This window comes from Arachis stenosperma, chromosome 4 (assembly GCF_014773155.1).
Source record: "Arachis stenosperma cultivar V10309 chromosome 4, arast.V10309.gnm1.PFL2, whole genome shotgun sequence".
NCBI lineage: Eukaryota > Viridiplantae > Streptophyta > Magnoliopsida > Fabales > Fabaceae > Arachis > Arachis stenosperma.
This window is the reverse complement of record NC_080380.1, coordinates 25,362,833-25,385,800: the sequence shown is the minus strand read 5'-3', so window position 1 is coordinate 25,385,800 and position 22,968 is coordinate 25,362,833. Positions and strand designations below refer to the sequence as shown.

General features: G+C 39.4%; 1 non-coding gene across 1 annotated transcript; it reads right to left on the bottom strand.

Moving 5' to 3' along the window:
* Positions 1-7,118: 7,118 nt before the first annotated feature.
* On the bottom strand, positions 7,119-7,226 carry LOC130978380 (small nucleolar RNA R71). The gene has a single exon (XR_009086026.1). It is a non-coding gene; the product is annotated as a small nucleolar RNA R71 (small nucleolar RNA).
* Between the last annotated feature and the right edge of the window lie 15,742 nt (positions 7,227-22,968).

The following is a 22,968-nucleotide window of genomic DNA, read 5'->3' as shown; positions in this document are numbered from 1 at the left end:
CTTGAGGGTGGTGTCCACATTTTTATGCGGCGTCCTTTCCTCTATGCCAGAATCGTGATTGTTGTCAGGATTTTCCGCCATGGTGATGGGATGACTTCCATGTTCCCCGGCAACGGCGCCAATGTTCCGTGGGTTACCTGAAACTGTAGGTCGATCTCGGTCGAGATCCGCTGTGGTGGCCGGAGCTGTTCTGTCCGACCTACTGGACTTGGTGGTGCTGCTGATCCTTCATCACCGGAAGGTGGGGATACCTGCAAGGGACTCCGATGCTTAAGTTAGCAAGGGTATTAAGTAGGTTTTTAGTAGAATCAGAGCATGAGTTATACCTGGGTGCTCTAGCGTATTTATAATGGTGTAGAGTGACCTTTTTAGATAAGATAAGTTAGTTATCTTATCTTATCTTTTAGTGTAGTCATATTTTATCTTTAAGGGAACCGCCTTTGTCTTTCTAGGCTTAGATTGCCTTTAGATTTGGGTCATGTTCCTCTGTTTGGGCCTTCTTGGGCCTCTGTAGCTATTTGGCCGACCTCCTTTTATAAAGGGGTCGGGTAATCCAGATTTGGACAGGTCGGTCGATTTTCCGTAGGTCAGCCCGGGTCGTGTATCTCGACCCAAGGTATGAACAGTTAGGATCCATGATGAGCTCCTTAACTTCCTCCTCAAGATTATCTCTGAGATTTTCACCGGCTTTGTAAGCTTTATCTTGTTGTAAACGCCTTATCAAGGTTCTTTCAATCTTAGAATAAAATTCAAGAAGATGGTCTTTATTCCTATTCCTACTCATAAACAAACAGAAAATAAGAAAAGTGGAAATCTCTACGTCAGAGTGCAGAGAATTCTCAGTGAGGCAACCGGATAAAATGAAATAAAATAAAATGGACAAGATGAATAAAGCAAAAAAATAAAAAATTACTAAACACAAATGGAACACAATTTTTGAAAATTATAAGGAAATATAATTAAAGAAAATAAAATAAAATAGAATAATTAGGGGACACCAAACTTAATTTAAGAAATTAAGGAAAAATAAATGCTAAGATTTTCAAAAATTAAGGGCGAAAATTAAATAAAATTAAAGCAAAAATGCCTAATCTAAGCAATCAAATAACTAATAGTTGTCAATCACAGTCAATCCCAGCAACGGCGCAAAAAACTTTATGCAAAATTAGAAGTCTACAAACTAACCGGCAAGTGCACCGGGTCGTACCAAGTAATACCTCAGATGAATGAGGGTCGATCCCATGAAGATTGATGGACCAAGCAATAATGATTGAGTGAATTGCTTAGTCAGACAAGAGGAAAATGGTGTTTTGAGAGTTTAATTGCATTAAACAATAAATTCTAAGAAATAGAAAGCACGCAATCAACGGGTTGTGAAGATTATATGAGAGAACAGTTAAGGTTTCAGAGTTGTTTATCTTCCAGATTTCTATTTCTTACCAACTATTTTAATCATGCAAGATTCAATTCATGGCAAACTATATTTGACTAAACCCTAATTCCTTAGTAATTTAGTCTCCTCTAACCTAGTTAACCGCCAAATCCTTGGTCACTTAAGTTCAATTAGAGTGTTATGTTTAATTCTAGTTTATGTGCCACAAAAATCCTAATTACCCAAATATAAGAGGATTATATGTCACGTATCCCGTTAAGTCCAAATAATTAGTGATTTAGGAGAAATTGTTTTCAAGATGTTGTTCAGGTAAATTACTTTTCCAAGATTTAACAACAACATAATTAGAATAAGGGTTATTCTTCCGATATACCCAAATCCTTAAGATGAAGAACAAAAACAAATTCTTGAAACTAAAATCAATACATTAATTAAAATAGAAGAGTAATAGAATTAATCCATAGAATAAATAGAGCTCCTAACCTTAACAATGGAGGTTTAGTTGCTCATGGTTCAGAGAGAAAACTATGGTTCTAAGAACTGTAAAGTGCGGAATGAAGTGAAAAAAAAGAAGAGTGGGCCCGAAGGGCTGAATCATTTTCCTTTTATATCAAATCCTAATTAATGTAAACTATATTTTCTAAAACTAAATAATATCTTTCCCTATTTGTAAATAAAATAAAAGTTTTAAATCAATAAATAAAGGATCTTCGAATGCCTTCTTTTGAGGACGAATGGGACCATCCAATTCTTCAAGGTTGGCGCCTAACTTTGGCTGAGCCAAATTAGGCACCACTATGACCGTATGATTATGGTGGCTTTCCTTCATCCTGGTGCCTAACTTGGAGAATCCCAAGTTAGGCGCCACTAAGGCAATGCGTTTGGAAAAGTTGCAATGATCATGGCGCCAAACTTGGAGAATCCCAAGTTTGGCGCCACCAAAGTTGTGATTCCAGATGAGAAAGTGTATACTATTATATATCGTTGGAAAGCTCAGAAAGTTAGCTTTCTAACGCCACTAAAACTGTGTCAATTAGACTTTTATGGCTCAAGTTGTGTCCGTTAGAGTGCAAGGAGGTCAGGGTTGACAGCATCATCCACTTTCTTCCTTTTCTTTTACATAAACCCTGTCAAATCCATCTGAATGCTACTTGAAATAGATCAAATTATACACGACTCAAAGTAGCATTCATAGTGGCTAAAAATATTTAAATATTGATTAAACTTACAAATTCGAATACAAATTCCCTAGGAAAAGATAGGAAAGATGCTCACGCATCACCAATGTAGTCTCTAATGGCATGGATAGGGGTATCAATGTCCGAGTCACAATACAAGCAATTATGGTTATTACCTGATGATCGAATTTTTGTGTGCTATATAATTTCACAAATGAAATCTTGTTGCAAGTATAGTTTCTAAACCAACAATAATCCTTTCATACAAACATTTGGTTGTCACAAGTACAAACCCCTTTAAAGTAACTGAAGTATTCAAACCTCGGGTCATTCTCCCTAGGAATTGCAACAAAGTGTTCTTGTTATTGGCTATGAGTTATCTTTGGGGTTTTTGGAATGAGAGACAAGAAATGTAAATTACAAAAGAATTAAACTAACAACTAAGAAAGCTCTTGGCAAGGAATGAGAACTAGAAGTCCTATCCTCATTATCCTCCTCAATTGTGATGAGAATTGTCCATTGCCCCCATTTAGTTAACCTCTAACCATGGAGGAAAGTCAAGTGGATGAATTAACTTGAGTCCACAAGTTCTAGCCAACTCCCAAGGGAAAGACTAGTTTTGGTGGCATTCAAATCAATTAGCAACTTCTAATTATCAATCAACAAAGGAATTAGATAACTCAAGTGTCACTAATTACTCAACTAAAGCCAAGAGGAACAAAATCTAACTAATAGCTAGATGATGAGCGGATAATTTGTACGCTTTTTGGCATTGTTTTTAGTATGTTTTTAGTAGTTTTAGTTGAGTTCTTAGTATATTTTTATTAGTTTTTAGCTAAAATTCACTTTTCTGGACTTTACTATGAGTTTGTGTGTTTTTCTGTGATTTCAGGTATTTTCTGGCTGAAATTGAGGGATCTGAGCAAAAATCTGATTCAGAGACTCAAAAGGACTGCAGATGCTGTTGGATTCTGACCTCCCTGCACTCGAAGTGGATTTTCTGGAGCTACAGAAGCCCAATTGGCGCGCTCTCAAAGGCGTTGGAAAGTAGACATCCTGGGCTTTCCATCAATATATGATAGTCCATACTTTGCCCAAGATTTGATGGCCCAAACCGGCGTTCAAAGTCACCTACAGAAATTCCAGCGTTAAACGCCGGAACTGGCACCTAAATGGGAGTTAAACGCCCAAACTGGCATAAAAGCTGGCGTTTAACTCCAAGAAGAGTCTCTACACGAAAATGCTTCATTGCTCAGCCCAACCACACACCAAGTGGGCCCGTAAGTGGATTTTTATGTCATTTACTCATCTCTGTACACCCTAGGCTATTAGTTCTCTATAAGTAGGACCTTTTACTATTGTATTTTTCATCTTTGGACATCTAGTTCTTAGATCAGATCTTGGTTCTTCTGGTTCCCTCTCTGGGGCCGAAACCAATGATCACTTTTGTTCTTATGTATTTTCAACGGTGGAGTTTCTACACACCATAGATTAAGGTGTGGAGCTCTGCTGTACCTCGAGTATTAATGCAATTACTATTGTTCTTCTATTCAATTCCGCTTGTTCTTTGTCCAAGATATCACTTGTTCTTCAACTTGATGAATGTGATGATCCGTGACACTCATCATCATTCTCACTCATGAACAAGGTGACTGACAACCACTTTTGTTCTACAAGCAATCAAGGCTCTAGTGAATATCTCTTGGATTCCTGATACACGATGCATGGTTGATCGCCTGACAACCGAGTGCTCGCCTGACAAACGAGCCAGCCATTCCGTGAGATCAGAGTCTTCGTGGTATAGGCGAGAACTGATGGCGGCATTCAAGAGAATCCGGAAGGTCTAACCTTGTCTGTGGTATTCTGAGTAGGATTCAATGATTGAATGACTGTGACGTGCTTCAAACTCCTAGCAGGCGGGGCGTTAGTGACAGACGCAAAAGGATCGATGGATTTTATTCTGGCCTGACCGAGAACCGACAGCTGATTAGCCATATGCTGTGACAGAGCATGGGAACATTTTCACTGAGAGGATGGGAGGTAGCCACTGACAACGGTGAAACCCTTGCATAAGCTTGCCATGGAAAGGAGTAAGAAGGATTGGATGAAGACAGTAGGAAAGCAGAGAGACGGAAGGGAAGGCATCTTCATTCGCTTATCTGAAGCTCCCACCAATGATATACATAAGTATCTCTATCTTTATCTTTATGCTTTATTCGTTTATCACTATACCCATTTGAGTCTGCCTGACTGAGATTTACAAGGTGACCATAGCTTGCTTCATACCAACAATCTCCGTGGGATCGACCCTTACTCACGTAAGGTATTACTTGGACGACCCAGTGCACTTGCTGGTTAGTTGTGCGAAGTTGTAGTGATCACGATTTCGCGCACCAAGTTTTTGGCGCCGTTGCCGGGGAATTGTTCTTGTGTATGGACAACTAACGGTTCATCTTGTTGCTTAGATTAGGTATTATTTTTCTTCAGAGTTCTTAAGAATGAATTCTAGTGTTTCAAGGTGATGTTCTTATCATCACCAAAGCTGATTGATCATCATCAATTTAGCTCTTGAATGCAATGTCCTGTTGAAGCTTAGCTAGCTATGTCTAATTCCTTTAGACTAAAGCTTTAGACTAACATTGCATGATTCCTGGAATTCTCATTAAGAATTTTGATACCTTTATTTTCTTTTTCACTTAATTTTCGAAAAATCCAAAAAAATTACAAAATCAAAAACCAAAAAAATATTTTATGTTTCTTGTTTGAGTCTAGAGTCTCATGTTAAGTTTGGTGTCAGTTGCATGTTTCTGTTCTTCTTGCATTTTTCGAATTCATGCATGTGTCTTCATTAATCTTCAAGTTGTTCTTGATGATTTCCTTGTTTTGATCTTTGAATTCTATTGACTTGAGTATTTTTGTTGTTTGTCATATGCATTCTCATTTTGTTAGTATCAATAGTATACAAACTGCTAAGTTTGGTGTCTTGCATGCATTGTTATTTGATTTTAGTTGCATTTTGATTATTCCTCATTATTAAAAATCCAAAAATATTTTTAATTTGTGTCTTTTCAAGTCAATAATACAGAGAATTGAAGGTTCAGAACATACTGCAGAGGAATCACACAGAAAAAGCTGGGCATTCAAAAATGCCCAGTGAAGAAGACAGACTGGCGTTTAAACGCCAGCCAGGGTGCCTGGCTGGGCGTTTAACGCCCAAAAGGGTAGTAGTTTGGGCGTTAAACGCCAGAATGTGCACCATTCTGGGCGTTTAACGCCAGGATGGCACAAGGGGGAAGATTTTGTTTTCAAAATCAATTTTTTTTCAAGTTTTCAAAGTTTTTCAAAATCAAATCTTTTTCAAATCAATTCTTTTCAATCAAATGTTTTCAAAATCAATTTCTTTCCTTTTTCAAAGATACTTACTAACAATTAATGATTTGATTGAACATTTTAAGTATGTTGCCTTTTCTGTTGAGAAAGGTTTAATGTTTGAATCATATCTTTTCTTGTTAGGCAAGTCATTAATTTTTAAAATCAAATCTTTTTAAAATTGTTTTCAAATCATATCTTTTCAATCATATCTTTTTAAAACCATAACTTTTCAATCATATCTTTTTAATCACATCTTTTAAAAACCAATCATATCTTCTCAACCACATCTTTTTCAAAATAGTTTTCAATCAAATCTTTTTAATTTCTAATTTCAAAATCTTTTTCAAAAATCACTTTACTTCTTTCCCACTTTTGTTTTCGAAAATCAATTAGTGTTTTTCAAAATGTTTTCAAAATCTTTCACTTAATTTTCGAAAATTACTTCCCTTCTTCTCACATCCTTCTATTTATGAACTAACTCTATTCCTTAATGCAAAATTCGAACTCCATCTTCTTTGATAAGTTCGAATTTTCTACTTCTGTCTTCTACTTTTCTTTTCCTCTGACACCTCAAGGAATCTCTATACTGTGACATAGAGGATTCCACATTTTCTTGTTCTCTTCTCTTTCATATGAGCAGGAACAAAAACAAAGGCATTCTTGTTGAAGCTGACCCTGAACCTGAAAGGACTTTGAAGCGAAAGCTAAGAGAAGCCAAGGCACAACTCTCTGTAGAGGACCTAACCGAATTCTTCAAAGAAAAAGGACCTATGGCAGCTGAAAACAACAACAATGCCAACAATGCAAGGAAGGTGCTGGGTGACTTTACTGCACCTACTCCCGACTTCTATGGGAGAAGCATCTCTATCCCTACCATTGGAGCAAACAACTTTGAGCTTAAGCCTCAATTAGTTTCTCTAATGCAACAGAATTGCAAGTTCCATGGACTTCCATTGGAAGATCCTCATCAGTTTTTAGCTGAATTCTTGCAAATCTGTGACACAGTCAAGACTAATGGGGTTGACCCTGAGGTCTACAGACTGATGCTATTCCCTTTTGCTATAAGAGACAGAGCTAGAGTATGGTTGGACTCTCAACCTAAAGAAAGCCTGGACTCTTGGGAAAAGCTAGTCAATGCCTTCTTGGCAAAGTTCTTTCCACCTCAAAAATTGAGTAAGCTTAGAGTGGAAGTCCAAACCTTCAGACAGAAGGATGGAGAATCCCTCTATGAAGCTTGGGAAAGATACAAACAATTAATCAGAAAGTGTCCCTCAGACATGCTTTCTGAATGGAGCATCATAGGTATTTTCTATGATGGTCTCTCTGAACTATCCAAGATGTCTTTGGATAGCTCTGCTGGAGGATCTCTTCATCTGAAGAAGACGCCTACAGAAGCTCAAGAGCTAATTGAAATGGTTGCAAATAACCAATTCATGTACACTTCTGAAAGAAATCCTGTGAACAATGGGACAAGTCAGAAGAAAGGAGTTCTTGAGATTGATACTCTGAATGCCATTTTGGCTCAGAACAAGATATTGACTCAACAAGTCAATTTGATTTCTCAAAGTCTGTCTGGAATGCAAAATGCACCAAGCAGTACTAAGGATGCTTCATCTGAGGAAGAAGCTTATGATCCTGAGAACCCTTCAATGGAAAAGGTGAATTACCTAGGAGAACCCTATGGAAACACCTATAATTCTTCATGGAGAAATCACCCAAATTTCTCATGGAAGAATCAAGAGAGACCTCAATAAGGTTTCAATAACAACAATGGTGGAAGAAACAGGTTTAGCAATGGCAAGCCTTTTCCATCATCTTCTCAGCAACAGACAGAGAATTCTAAGCAGAACCCCTCTGACTTGGCAACCATGGTCTCTGATATAATCAAAACCACTCAAAGTTTCATAACTGAAACAAGGTCCTCCATTAGGAATTTGGAGGCACAAGTGGGACAGCTGAGCAAGAAAATTACTGAACTCCCTCCTAGTACTCTCCCAAGCAACACAGAAGAAAATCCAAAAGGAGAGTGCAAGGCCATCAACATGGCCGAATTTGGAGAGGAAGGAGAGGAAGTGGACGCCACTGAGGAAGGCCTCAATGGGCGTGCACTAGCCTCCACAGAGTTTCCCAATAAGGAACCATGGGAATCTGAGGCTCAAAATGAGACCATAGAGATTCCATTGGACTTACTTCTGCCTTTCATGAGCTCTGATGAGTATTCCTCCTCTGAAGAGGATGAGTATGTCACTGAAGAGCAAGTTGCTAAATACCTTGGAGCAATCATGAAGCTAAATGACAAGTTATTTGGAAATGAGACTTGGGAGGATGAACCACCTTTGCTCACCAAAGAACTGGATGACTTGTCTAGGCAGAAATTACCTCAAAAGGGACAAGATCCTGGGAAGTTTTCAATACCTTGTACCATAGGCACCATGACCTTCAAGAAGGCTCTGTGTGACTTAGGGTCAAGTGTAAACCTCATGCCTCTCTCTGTAATGGAGAAGCTAGGGATCTTTGAGGTACAAGCTGCAAGAATCTCACTAGAGATGGCAGACAACTCAAGAAAACAAGCTTATGGACTTGTAGAGGATGTTTTGGTGAAGATTGAAGACCATTACATCCCTGCTGATTTCATAGTCCTAGAGACTGGGAAGTGCATGGATGAATCCATCATCCTTGGCAGACCCTTCCTAGCCACAGCAAAGGCTGTGATTGATGTTGATGGAGGTGAACTGATCATTCAAAGTGAATGAAGAATCCTTTGTGTTTAAGGCTCAAGGATATCCCTCTGTCACCATGGAGAAGAAGCATGAAGAGCTTCTCTCAAATCAGAGTCAAACAGAGCCCCCACAGTCAAACTCTAAGTTTGGTGTTGGGAGGCCACAACCAAACTCTAAGTTTGGTGTTGAACCCCCACATTCAAACTCTAAGTTTGGTGTTGGGAGGTTCCAACACTGCTCTGAGTATCTGTGAGGCTCATTGAGAGCCATCTGTCAAGCTACTGACATTAAAGAAGCGCTTGTTGGGAGGCAACCCAATGTTATATTTTGACTATTTTCTTTTGTTATTTTATGTTTTTTGTAGGTTGATGATCATGAGAAGTCACAAAATCAATTGAAAAAGCAAAAACAAAATGAAAAACAGGAAGAAAAATAGCACACCCTGGAGGAAGAACCCACTGGCGTTTAAACGCCAGTGAGGCTAGCAGTTGGGCGTTTAACGCCCAGTCTGGCACCATTCTGGGCGTTTAACGCCAGAAAGGGGCACCAGACTGGCGTTAAACGCCATAAAAGGGCAAGAACCTGGCGTTAAACGCCAGGAATGGGCATCAGCCCGGCGTTTAACGCCAGAAATGGGTCAAAACGTGATTTTGAAGGCCATTTGGTGCAGGGATGACTTTTCCTTGACACCACAGGATCTGTGGACCCCACAGGAACCCCATCTCCCCCCTCTCCTATATAAACCCCTCTTCATTCCTTCATTTTCACACAACCTTAAAACCACTTCTCCCCCTCTTTGGCCGAATACACTAAGCCATTCCCTTCTTCCTCATTTCTTCTTCTTCTACTCTCTTCTTCTTTCTTTTGCTCGAGGATGAGCAAACCTTTAAGTTTGGTGTGGTAAAAGCGTTGCTTTTTCGTTTTTCCATACCCATTTATGGCATCCAAAGCCGGTTCAACTGAGAAGGCATGACCTCAAGCCCAAAACTAAGGGTGGAGCACCAAGAACACTCCATCCTCCTCCATGAAATTAGAGAAGATTAAAGAATCATGAGAGAGGAGCAACAAAGACAAGGAAGAGACATTGAGGAGTTCAAGCACTCCATAAGACCTTCAAGAGGAAGAACAAGCCGCCATCAGTAAGGTGGACCCGTTCTTTAATCTCCTTGTTCTTTATTTTCTTGTTTTTTTCGAATTTTAGTGCTTATGTTTATCCATGTTTGTGTCTTATGATCATTAGTGTCTTAGTGTCTATGCCTTAAAGCTATGAATATGAATCCATCACCTTTCTTAAATGAAAACTGTTTTTATCACAAAAGAACAAGAAGTACAGGATTTCGAATTCATCTTTAAAACTAGCTTAATTAGTTTGATGTGGTGACAATATTTTTTGTTATCTGAATGTATGCTTAAACAGTGCATATGACTTTTGAATTTGTGGTTCATGAATGTTAAAATTGTTGGCTCTTGAAAGAATGATGAAAAAGGAGACATGTTACTGAGGATCTGAAAAATCATAAAAATGATTCTTGAAGCAAGAAAAAGCAGTGAACACAAAAAAAAAAGAAAAAAAAAAGAAAAAAAAAGAGAAGAAAACGAAAAAAAAAAGAGGAGAAAGAGAAAAAGAAAGAAAAAGAAAGAAATAAAGTTGTGATCCAAGGCAAAAAGAGTGTGCTTAAGAACCCTGGACACCTCTAATTGGGGACTCTAGCAAAGCTGAGTCACAATCTGAAAAGGTTCACCCAATTATGTGTCTGTGGCATGTATGTATCCGGTGGTAATACTGGAGGACAGAGTGCTTTGGGCCACGGCCAAGACTCAATAAGTAGCTGTGTTCAAGAATCATCATACTTAACTAAGAGAATCAATAACACTATCTGGATTCTGAGTTCCTAAAGAAGCCAATCATTCTGAATTTCAAAGGATAGAGTGAGATGCCAAAACTGTTCGGAGGCAAAAAGCTACTAGTCCCGCTCATCTAATTTGGAGCTAAGTTTCATTGATAATTTGGAGTCTATAGTATATTCTCTTCTTTTTATCTTATTTGATTTTCAGTTGCTTGGGGACAAGCAAGAATTTAAGTTTGGTGTTGTGATGAGCGGATAATTTGTACGCTTTTTGGCATTGTTTTTAGTATGTTTTTAGTAGTTTTAGTTGAGTTCTTAGTATATTTTTATTAGTTTTTAGCTAAAATTCACTTTTCTGGACTTTACTATGAGTTTGTGTGTTTTTCTGTGATTTCAGGTATTTTCTGGCTGAAATTGAGGGATCTGAGCAAAAATCTGATTCAGAGACTCAAAAGGACTGCAGATGCTGTTGGATTCTGACCTCCCTGCACTCGAAGTGGATTTTCTGGAGCTACAGAAGCCCAATTGGCGCGCTCTCAACGGCGTTGGAAAGTAGACATCCTGGGCTTTCCAGCAATATATGATAGTCCATACTTTGCCCAAGATTTGATGGCCCAAACCGGCGTTCAAAGTCACCTACAGAAATTCCAGCGTTAAACGCCGGAACTGGCACCTAAATGGGAGTTAAACGCCCAAACTGGCATAAAAGCTGGCGTTTAACTCCAAGAAGAGTCTCTACACGAAAATGCTTCATTGCTCAGCCCAAGCACACACCAAGTGGGCACGGAAGTGGATTTTTATGTCATTTACTCATCTCTGTACACCCTAGGCTACTAGTTCTCTATAAGTAGGACCTTTTACTATTGTATTTTTCATCTTTGGACATCTAGTTCTTAGATCAGATCTTGGTTCTTCTGGTTCCCTCTCTGGGGCCGAAACCAATGATCACTTTTGTTCTTATGTATTTTCAACGGTGGAGTTTCTACACACCATAGATTAAGGTGTGGAGCTCTGCTGTACCTCGAGTATTAATGCAATTACTATTGTTCTTCTATTCAATTCCGCTTGTTCTTTGTCCAAGATATCACTTGTTCTTCAACTTGATGAATGTGATGATCCGTGACACTCATCATCATTCTCACTCATGAACAAGGTGACTGACAACCACTTTTGTTCTACAAGCAATCAAGGCTCTAGTGAATATCTCTTGGATTCCTGATACACGATGCATGGTTGATCGCCTGACAACCGAGTGCTCGCCTGACAAACGAGCCAGCCATTCCGTGAGATCAGAGTCTTCGTGGTATAGGCGAGAACTGATGGCGGCATTCAAGAGAATCCGGAAGGTCTAACCTTGTCTGTGGTATTCTGAGTAGGATTCAATGATTGAATGACTGTGACGTGCTTCAAACTCCTAGCAGGCGGGGCGTTAGTGACAGACGCAAAAGGATCGATGGATTTTATTCCGGCCTGACCGAGAACCGACAGCTGATTAGCCATATGCTGTGACAGAGCATGGGAACATTTTCACTGAGAGGATGGGAGGTAGCCACTGACAATGGTGAAACCCTTGCATAAGCTTGCCATGGAAAGGAGTAAGAAGGATTGGATGAAGACAGTAGGAAAGCAGAGAGACGGAAGGGAAGGCATCTTCATTCGCTTATCTGAAGCTCCCACCAATGATATACATAAGTATCTCTATCTTTATCTTTATGCTTTATTCGTTTATCACTATACCCATTTGAGTCTGCCTGACTGAGATTTACAAGGTGACCATAGCTTGCTTCATACCAACAATCTCCGTGGGATCGACCCTTACTCACGTAAGGTATTACTTGGACGACCCAGTGCACTTGCTGGTTAGTTGTGCGAAGTTGTAGTGATCACAATTTCGTGCACCACTAGAAGAGACATTTTAACAAACACATAGAAGGCAACAAAAGTAAACAACATGAATTGCAAGAATTAAAGGAATCAACAACTATCAGATGCAAAGAATTAACAACAACAATCAACAAAAGCACAATTAACATGAATTACCTCGAATTGTATTAAAAGAAAATAAAAGGAAAAAGAGTAGATTAACAACAAAACCTAGAAACAAAATAGGAAAATTACAACAAGAGAGTAGAAGAGAAGAACTAAGATGTAGCAACAAGGAATTGAAAGGTAGAAGTAGATGAAGGCATGAATTAAACCATAGAATTAAGAGATCCTAATCTAACCCTAATCCTAATTCTAGCTTCTCTCTCTAACCTAAAACTAGATCTAAAGTGTGTTGTGTGTGTTATGAGATCCTAGATGCATTCCCCTTCAATCCTAGGTCCTCTTTATCCTTTTTTGCCAAAAATTTTGCTCCAAAATGGGTCCAGAAACCCTCCAAAATTGCCAGGCATGAGTTGAATTAAATAAATCACGTGTGGCCTGCGACGTGCACAGCACGCATACGTGTCCATGGAGCATTTCACAAAGCACGCGTAAGCGCCTAGTGCGCACGCGTGCGTCCATGGGCGTGTTCAAATCTTTGCCTTTTCATGATTTCTCCACTTTGTATGCTTTCCTCTTCACTCCTTTGATCCATTCCTAGTCCTTTTCAACCTGAGATCACTAACAAACACATCAAGGCATCTTATGGAATCAAGTGGTGATTAAAATTATCAAATTAAAGGCCTAAAAAGCATATTTTCACACTTAAGCACAAATAAAGGAGATATCACAAAATCATGCTAATTCATTGGATAAATGTGAGAAAAGGTTAACAAAATACTCTAAATTCAACACAAGATAAACCCTAAAAATGGGGTTTATCAACCTCCCCACACTTAAACTTTAGCATGTCCTCATGCTAAATCAAGAAGGAAACAAGGGATATGATCTTTATTCAATGCAACTAAACTATATGCAACCTATCTAAATGCAACTACCTATTATGAATGCAAATGCTTGGTCAAAACAAATCAATTTCAAAAGGAACACATATAAGCACAAGGGCTAGAGCAATGAGAATCAAACCCAACGCACAATTGCATTGAATTATCAAGAAGAATTACAAACTTGCAAGAATATAAATGATAGTGGTGAACACATGTAATTGAGCAATCAAACCCTCACCGGATTGTGTATCCGCTCTATTCACTCAAGTGTTTATGGGTTGATTCACTCAATTCTCTCCTAATCATGCTTTCCAAAATTTGTTCTTCATCTAACAATCAACAATTATTCAATGCATACATACATTCATCATGAGGTCTTTTCATAGGTTGTAATGGGGCTAGGGTCAAGGTAGGGTCATATATGGTTAAGTGGACTAGAATTTAAGTCTTTGATTAGCTTAAACTTTCACACCTAACCTATATAATAACTGTTCCGAGGGTTACCTGAAACTGTAGGTCGATCTCAGACAAGATCTTCTGTGCTGGTCGGTGCTATTGTGTCCGACTTGTGGGTGGTGGCCGGAGCTGTCGTGTCTAATTTGTTGGATCTGGTGGTGTTGCTGATCCCTCGTCACCGGAGGGTGGTGGTACCTACAAAAGATTCCGATGCCTAAGTTAGCACGGGCTTTAAGCAGGTTTTTAGTTGAATCAGAGTATGAGTTATACCTGGGTGCTCCAGTGTATTTATAATAGTGTTGAGTGACCTTTCTGGAGATAAGATAGTTATCTTATCTTATCTTTGAGTGAAGTCATCTTACCTTTAAGGGGAACCACTTTTATCTTTCTAGGCTTTAGCTGCCTTCAGATTTAGGCTGTGTTCCTTCGTTTGGGCCTTCTTTGGGCTTCTCTTACGATTTGGTCGAGCTCTTTGAGAAGAGGTCGGTCATGGGCCAACCTTCCAAGAGGTCGGTCATGGGCCAACCTTCTAAGAGGTCGGTCATGGGCTAACCTTCTAAGAGGTCGGCCAACCCGGTCCTTTATAGCTCGAACCGATGCGTGAACAGTGCCCCTGCTTGAGTTCGGACCTTTCCATGAGATCGTGCTTTCAGAGCTTCGATCTCTTTAGGGAAGTCGTGCTCAAGCATCCTGACTTTGGTCGATCTTGAGTAGTTTCGTCTTGTGAGAGTCTGGTATTGCCCTTTTTAGTTTGTTGAGAGGACTTTTCAGCCTTCTTCCGACTTGTTTGTGTTCACTGCTCGGGCTTTTTAGTCATAATCCAACAACTTTTTAGGTAGTGTTCCGATGGAGAACCTTTTTATAGTTTGTTTGGATGATCTTTTAGCGCCGTTTTGATTTGTGCTTTTGCCTTTTAAGTAGTGTCTTTTTCCAAGACTTCGTACCTTTAAGCAAAGCATTCCTGGCCTTCCTCTAGCCGTTGCGAGATGTCTTTGTCCCTTTTTTGGATCTTTGTTGAGTGTTGGTACTTTGTTGTCCGATTTCTTTTTGATCACTTTTTGTTTTGTCTATCTTCTTGTTTGGGCGAGATGATCCTTGGAGCTATCTTGTCCGACAACTTTTTAGTGTTCTCGTAGAATACTTTTTAGTCAGTCTAAACAATTTTGATAGCCTTGTCGTGGAGTCGTGGCTTTTTGGGTAAAGCTGTGTCCCTTTTAGTGCCCACTTTTTGTTGGTTCGACTATTCTTGTCGATCCTTCTTAAGTTATTTTTAGTAATCCATTTTTAATCAAGGCTGGTCAGGCCTCTTTCTATGGATTACTTTTTATAACTTTGTTGTTTTGATTAGTTTGGTCCAACTTCTTCATGCCGGTCCGTTGTAAGTTATTTTTAGCACTTCATTTTTTCTCAGATATCGTCAGGCCTCTTTCTACAGATTACTTTTTTATAACTTCTGTCGCTTTGGTCGCTTTGGTCCGACTTCTTCGTATCGGTCCTTTCTAAGTTATTTTTAGTAATCCATTTTTACTCAGACCTCGTCAAGCCTCTTTCTATGGATTACTTTTTATAACTTTGTCGTTGATCGGGTGATGAATTTGGTTTTCATCCTGCCGACTTTGTCGTGATCGGGCGATGAATTTGGTTTTCATCTTGCTGACCTTGTCGTGATCGGATGGTGAATTTGGTTTTCACCTTGCTGACCTGTAGCTTTGTCTTAATCGGGCGGTGAATTTGGTTTTCACCTTGCCGACCTGTAGCTTTGTAATCGGACGATGAATCTTTGCGCTCAGATTAATGCGTCTTGGTTGGAAACTTTTTAGGGAATCTGCAAACTTTTAAACAATAAAATGAATATATGAATAAGAGTGTGTACATGTTAGTGCTTACCCTTCTAGGTCAGGCAATATTTTAAATCTCGGTCTGGTGCCCTTCTTAGATTGCAGGCATGCCATGACCTTGGTAACTCTCGCCCCTCGAGGTCGGACACTTTGTTGGTGACCTTACCCCAGTACTTCTGAACAACTTGGTATGGTCCTTTCCAGTTGGCTGCTAGTTTCCTTTCTTCTCACCGACCTTAGGTCCATTCGACGCTTTAGTGCTTACTTTCTAATCCAAGCTCTTTCTCGGACTTCTGGAAGTAGGTCGTGCTGTTCCTTTTGAGTTTGGGAGTTGGTATCTTCATTGTTCTTGATTTAAGCCATTTCTCATCTTCTTTTCTGCAGGTTATTCGTTCTTTTCTCTCTCTTTTTTTTACTTTCGACAATTGTGCACGCTTTTGATGTAAAGCTTTGACTTTGTATTTGGGTTTTTTCTCTGAAGAACTTTGGTTCTTTCTGCAAAAAGTTTGCATCTTTGATCGTTTGTTGTGACTTTTCTTTTGTCGTTTGCCTTTGAGATAGAATGTGTGCTTTGCTTAGGGTTTTGTTGTTGTTCCTATTTCTTTTCATCGTTGCCTGACTCCTTTTGTACAAAAGTTCTAGCTTTTGTTTTGACCTTTTGTTTGAGCGGTGTTTGGACTTGTTTAGGTATAGATTGTCGACTTCTCTTTTCTGTGTTTTTGGCCTGTTGTTGCCTCCAAAGGGTGCCCCTGGACTTTCTTGTAAGTCATGGGATTTCTCTTTTACTGCTGTATCTGATACTTGATGTTTTGCTAGAGTTGTCTGAGTTGTTTCTTTATTTGCCTGAGTTGTTTGGTAGTAACCCCATTTTTCTTTTTCTTACTGTAGGAATATTTGACCTATGTCTTCCCACAAAAACATTGCTGAGAAGACTACTAAAATCCCGGACGGCATGTTTGACTGGCTGGATTCCATAGTTTTAATGTGTGTACCTGAGTATAGTGTGTGACTTAGGAGGTTCCATAGAATTTGTAGGGATAGGGATGAGGAGAAGAATCATGAGTTGGTGTCGCCAGACCCTGAGGAGATGGTTTGTTTTCCTTCCTTGACTCCAAGGGAACGACCCTGACCTGATATGGTTAGGACCTTTTCTTCCTCCGAGATTGATGGATTTTGTAGTGTTTCTTTGATGAGGCTTCTATTATCGCCCCCTGGTTTGGTGCTGGCCAGTTTTGAGAGTGCATAAGCTTGAGCATTTTATTCTCGAGGTATATGGCAGACCTCATATTCCCTGAGTTGTCCGAGCTGTTCCCTGGTTTTGTCCAGGTACTTTTTCATGGTAGGGTCCTTAACTTGGTAGCTTGGTACACGAAATCACAATCACACTTTTGCAATTCCGCACAACTAACTAGCAAGTGTACTGGGTCGTCCAAGTAATACCTTACGTGAGTAAGGGTCGATCCCATGGAGATTGTTGGCTTAAAGCAAGCTATGGTTATCTTGTAACTCTTAGTCAGGATATCAATAATGATTCTTAGTTTTAATTGTAAAAAGTAAAAGAACATGAAATAAAGAGTACTTGTTATGCAGTAATAGAGAACAAGTTGAGGTTTTGGAGATGCTCTATCTTCTGAGCCTCTGCTTTCCTACTGTCTTCTTCTTCACGCACGCAAGGCTCCTTCCATGGCAAGCTGTATGTTGGTGGATCACAGTTGTCAATGGCTACCATCCGTCCTCTCACTGAAAATGGTCCATGTACATGGCTAATCATCTGTCGGTTCTCACTAGTATTGGAATAGGATCCATTGATCCTTTTGCACATTGTCACTGTGCCCAACATTTGTGAGTTTGAAGCTCGTCACAGTCATCCCTTCCCGGATCCTACTCGGAATACCACAGACAAGGTTTAGACTTTTCGGATCTCAAGAATGTTGCCAATTGATTCTAGCTTATACCACGAAGACTCTGATCTCACGGATTTGAATGCTCTGTTGTCAGGAGAGGCAAACAAACTCGTGAGGTAGGAACCCAAGAGATACACACTCAATCGAAGGTAGAACGAAAGTGATTGTCAGGCACGCGTTCATAGGTTGAGTGATGAGCGGATAATTTATACGCTTTTTGGCATTGTTTTTAGTATGTTTTAGTTAGTTTTTATTATATTTTTATTAGTTTTTAGTTTAAATTCACTTTTCTGGACTTTACTATGAGTTTGTGTATTTTTCTGTGATTTCAGGTATTTTCTAGCTGAAATTGAGGGACCTGAGCAAAAATCTGATTCAGAGGCTGAAAAGGACTGCAGATGCTGTTGGATTCTGACCTCCCTGCACTCGAAGTGGATTTTCTGGAGCTACAGAAGCCCTATTGGCGCGCTCTTAATTGCGTTGGAAAGTAGACATCCAGGGCTTTCCAGTAAGATATAATAGTTCATACTTTGTCCGAGATTTGATGGCCCAAATAGGCATTCCAAGTCAGCTTCAGAATTCCCGGCATTAAACGCCAGAACTGGCACAAAAGTGGGAGTTAAACGCCCAAACTGGCACAAAAGCTGGCGTTTAACTCCAAGAAAAGTCTCTACACATGAAAGCTTCAATGCTCAGCCCAAGCACACACCAAGTGGGCCCGGAAGTGGATTTTTATGTCATTTACTCATCTTTGTAAACCCTAAGCTACTAGTTCTCTACAAATAGGACCTTTTACTATTGTATTAAAAAATCTTTTGATCATGTTTTTATGATTGAACCCTCTTTAGGAGGCTGGCCATTCGGCCATGCCTAGACCTTGTTCTTATGTATTTTCAACGGTGGAGTTTCTACACACCATAGATTAAGGTGTGGAGCTCTGCTGTACCTCAAGTATTAATGCAATTACTATTGTTCTTCTATTCAATTCAGCTTATTCTTGTTCCAAGATATCACTTGTTCCTCAACTTGGTGAAGGTGATGATCCATGACACTCATCATCATTCTCACCTATGAACGTGTGCCTGACAACCACCTCCGTTCTACCTTAGATTGAGTGGATATCTCTTGGATCCCTTAATCGGAATCTTCGTGGTATAAGCTAGAATTGATGGCGGCATTCAAGAGAATCCGAAAGGTCTAAACCGTGTCTGTGGTATTCTGAGTAGGATTCAAGGATTGAATGACTGTGACGAGCTTCAAACTTGCGATTGTGGGGCATTAGTGACAGATGCAAAAGAATCACTGGATTCTATTCTGACAAGATCGAGAACCGATAGATGAATAGTCGTGCTGTGACAGAGCGCGTTGAACATTTTCACTGAGAGGACGGGACTGTAGCCACTGACAACGGTAATGCCCAACATACAGCTTGCCATGGAAAGGAGTAAGAAGGATTGGATGAAGACAGTAGGAAAGCAGAGAGACGGAAGGGACAGAGCATCTCCATACGCTTATCTGAAATTCTCACCAATGAATTACATAAGTATCTCTATCTTTATTTTATGTTTTATTTATCTTTTAATCATTAATCCTCCATAACCATTTGAATCCGCCTGACTGAGATTTACAAAATGACCATAGCTTGCTTCATACCAACAATCTCCGTGGGATCAACCCTTACTCGCATAAGGTTTATTACTTGGACGACCCAGTGCACTTGCTGGTTAGTTGTGCGAAGTTGTGATAAAGAGTTGAGATTGCAATTGAGCGTACCATGTTGATGGCGCCATTGATGATCACAATTTCGTGCACCATTGAGAATAGTGATGAGTGTCACGGATCATCACATTCATCATGTTGAAGTGCGAATGAATATCTTAGAACAGAAACAAGTGTGATTGAATAGAAAACAGAAGTAATTGCATTAATCCATCTAGACACAACAGAGCTCCTCACCCCCAACCATGGGGTTTAGAGACTCATGCCGTAAAAGATACAAATTCAAATATAAAATGTCATTAGGTACAAAATAAATCTCTAAAAGTAGTTTTTATACTGAACTAGTAACCTAGGTTTACAGAAAATGAGTAAACTAAGATAGATAGTACAGAAATCCACTTTTGGGGCCCACTTGATGTGTGTTTGGGCTGAGCATTGAAGCTTTCACGTGCATAGACTATTCCTGGAGTTAAACGCCAGCTTTGATGCCAATTTGGGCATTTAACTCCAACTTTTATGCCAGTTCTGGCGTTTAACGCCAAAAAATGGTAAAAAGCTGGCGTTCAAATGCCAGTTTGCGCTATCAAATCTTGAGCAAAGTATAAACTATTATACATTTCTGGAAAGCCCAAGATGTCTACTTTCCAACGCAATTGAAAGCGTGCAAATTAAGCTTCTGTAGCTCCAGAAAATCTATTTCGCGTGCAGGAGGGTCAGAATCCAATAGCATCTGCAGTCCTTTTTCAGCCTCTGAATCAGATTTTTGCTCAGGTCCCTCAATTTTAGCCAGAAAATACTTGAAATTACAGAAAAACACACAAACTCATAGTAAAGTCCAGAAATGTGATTTTTGCATAAAAACTAATAAAAATATAATAAAAAGTAACTAAAACATACTAAAAACTATGTAAAAACAATGCCAAAAAAGCGTATAAATTATCCGCTCATCACAACACCAAACTTAAATTGTTGCTTGTCCCCAAGCAACTAAAAAGAAAATAGAATAAAAAGAAGAGAATATACAATGAATTCCAAAGTATCAATGAAGCTTAATTTCAATTAGATGAGCGGGACTAGCAGCTTTTTGCTTCTGAACAGTTTTGGCATCTCACTTTATCCTTTGAAGTTAAGAATGATTGGCATATATAGGAACTCAGAATTTAGATAGTGTTATTGATTCTCCTAGTTTAGTATGTTGATTCTTGAACACAACTACTTTATGAGTCTTGACCGTGGCCCTAAGCATCTTGTTTTCCAGTGTTACCACCGGATACATACATGCCACAGACACATAACTGGGTGAACCCTTTCAGATTATGACTCAGCTTTGCTAAAGTTCCCAGTTAGAGGTGTCCAGAGTTCTTAGACACACTCTTTTTTCTTTGGATCACGACTTTAACAACTCAGTCTCAAGCCTTTCACTTGGACCTTCATGACACAAGCACATGGTTATGGACAGCTTGATTTAGCCGCTTAGGCCAAGATTTTATTCTTTTAGGCCCTCCTATCCATTAATGCTCAAAGCCTTGGATCCTTTTTACCCTTGCCTTTTAGTTTAAAGGGCTATTGGCTTTTTCTGCTTGCTTTTTCTTTTTCTTTTATTTTTCGCCACTTTTTTTTCCACATGCCTTGTATTTTTTTCACTGATTTTTCTTGCTTTAAGAATCAATTTCATGATTTTTCAGATTATCAATAACATTTTTCTTTTTATCATTCTTTCAGGAGCCAACAATTTTAACATTCATAAACTTCACTATCAAAAATATGCACTGTTCAAGCATTCATTCAGAAAACAAAAAGTATTGCCACCACATCAAAATAATTTAATTAATTTCAAGATAAATTTTGAAATTCATATACTTCTTGTTCTTTTGCAAATAAAAGCATTTTTCATTTAAGAGAGGTGAAGGATTCATGGAATTAATCATAGCTTTAAGACACTAATGATCATGTAATAAAGACACAAACATAGACAAAACATAAGCATAAAAATCGAAGAAAAATAGAAAATTAAGAACAAGGAAATTAAAGAATGGGTCTACCTTAGTGATGGCGGCTAGTTCTTCCTCTTGAAGATCCTATGGAGTGCTTGAGCTCCTCAATATCTCTTCCTTGTCTTTGTTGCTCTTCCCTCATGGCTCCTTGATGTGCAGTCAAATGCTCTACCACTGAGCTATGGACCTTTGAGATGAATCTCTCCATCTCCCATGACTCAGATGTGGAAGCAACTGCCTTCCCTTTCCTCTTTCTAGAGGTTTCTCCGGCCTTAGGTGCCATAAATGGTTATGGAAAAACAAAAAGCAAAGCTTTTTTCACACCAAACTTAAAAGGTTTGCTCGTCCTCGAGCAAAAGAAAAAAGAAAGGATTAGAGGAAGAAGAGATGGATGAGATGGAGGTGATTAGTGGAGGTTATTTTGGGGAAGAAGGTAGGATTTGATAGGTGAATGGCGTTTGGGGAAGGGTGTTATGGAAAGGTGTGAAGAAGAAAGAGAGTGAGATGGGGTAAGTGGGGATCCTGTGGGGTCCACAGATCCTGAGGTATCAAGGAATTCTCATCCCTGCACCTTTCAGGCATTTAAACGCCCTTTGTGTGCCAATGATAGCGTTAAATGCCAGCTCTGCTACCTTTCCTAGCGTTAAACGCCAGGCTGATGCCTTTTTTGGCGTTAAACACCAGTCTGGCTGCCAATTCTGGCGTTTAACGCCCAGAATGTTGCCAGACTGGGCGTTAGACGCCCATTCTGCTATCCTTACTGGCGTTTAAATGCCAGTAAGCCTGTCCTTCAAGGTGTGCTATTTTTGATTTTGCTTTAATTCTGCAGTTGTTTTTGTGACTCCACATGATCGTCAACCTAAGGAACACATAAACTAATAATGGAAAATGAAATGAAAAGTGATAAATAAGATTGGGTTGCCTCCTAATAAGCGCTTCTTTAATGTCAATAGCTTGACAGTGAGCTCTTAATCTAGTATCAGTTTTGAGCATTCTTGCTCAACATTTCCTTCAAGATAATGCTTGACTCTTTGTCCATTAACAATGAACTTTTTGTCAGAGTCAAGATGGTGAAGCTCTACATATCCATATGGTGACACACTTGTAATCACCTATGGTCTTTTCCACCGAGATTTTAATTTCTTGGGGAACAATCTGAGCCTAGAGTTAAACAGCAGAACCTTCTGTTGTGGCTCAAAGATTCTAGATGACAGCTTCTTGTCATGCCACCTTTTTGCTTTCTCCTTGTAAATTTTTGCATTTTCGAAAGCGTTGAGTCTGAATTCCTCTAGCTTATTCAACTGGAGCAATCTCTTCTCTCCAGCTAACTTGGCATCAAGGTTTAGGAATCTGATTGCCCAGTAGGCTTTGTGTTCCAATTCCACTGGCAGGTGACAGGCTTTTCCATACACAAGCTGGTATGGAGAGGTCCCTATAGTAGTTTTGAATGTAGTTTTATATGCCCACAGAGCATCATCCATACTCCTTGCCTAATCCCTTCTACGGGTACTTACAGTCCGTTCCAGGATTCGTTTTAGTTCTCTGTTTGAGACTTCAGCCTGCCCATTTGTCTGTGGATGATACGGAATTACTACTTTGTGGTTAATTCCATATCGAACCAGAGCAGAGTCAAGCTGTTTATTACAGAAGTGAGTGCCTCCATCACTGATCAGT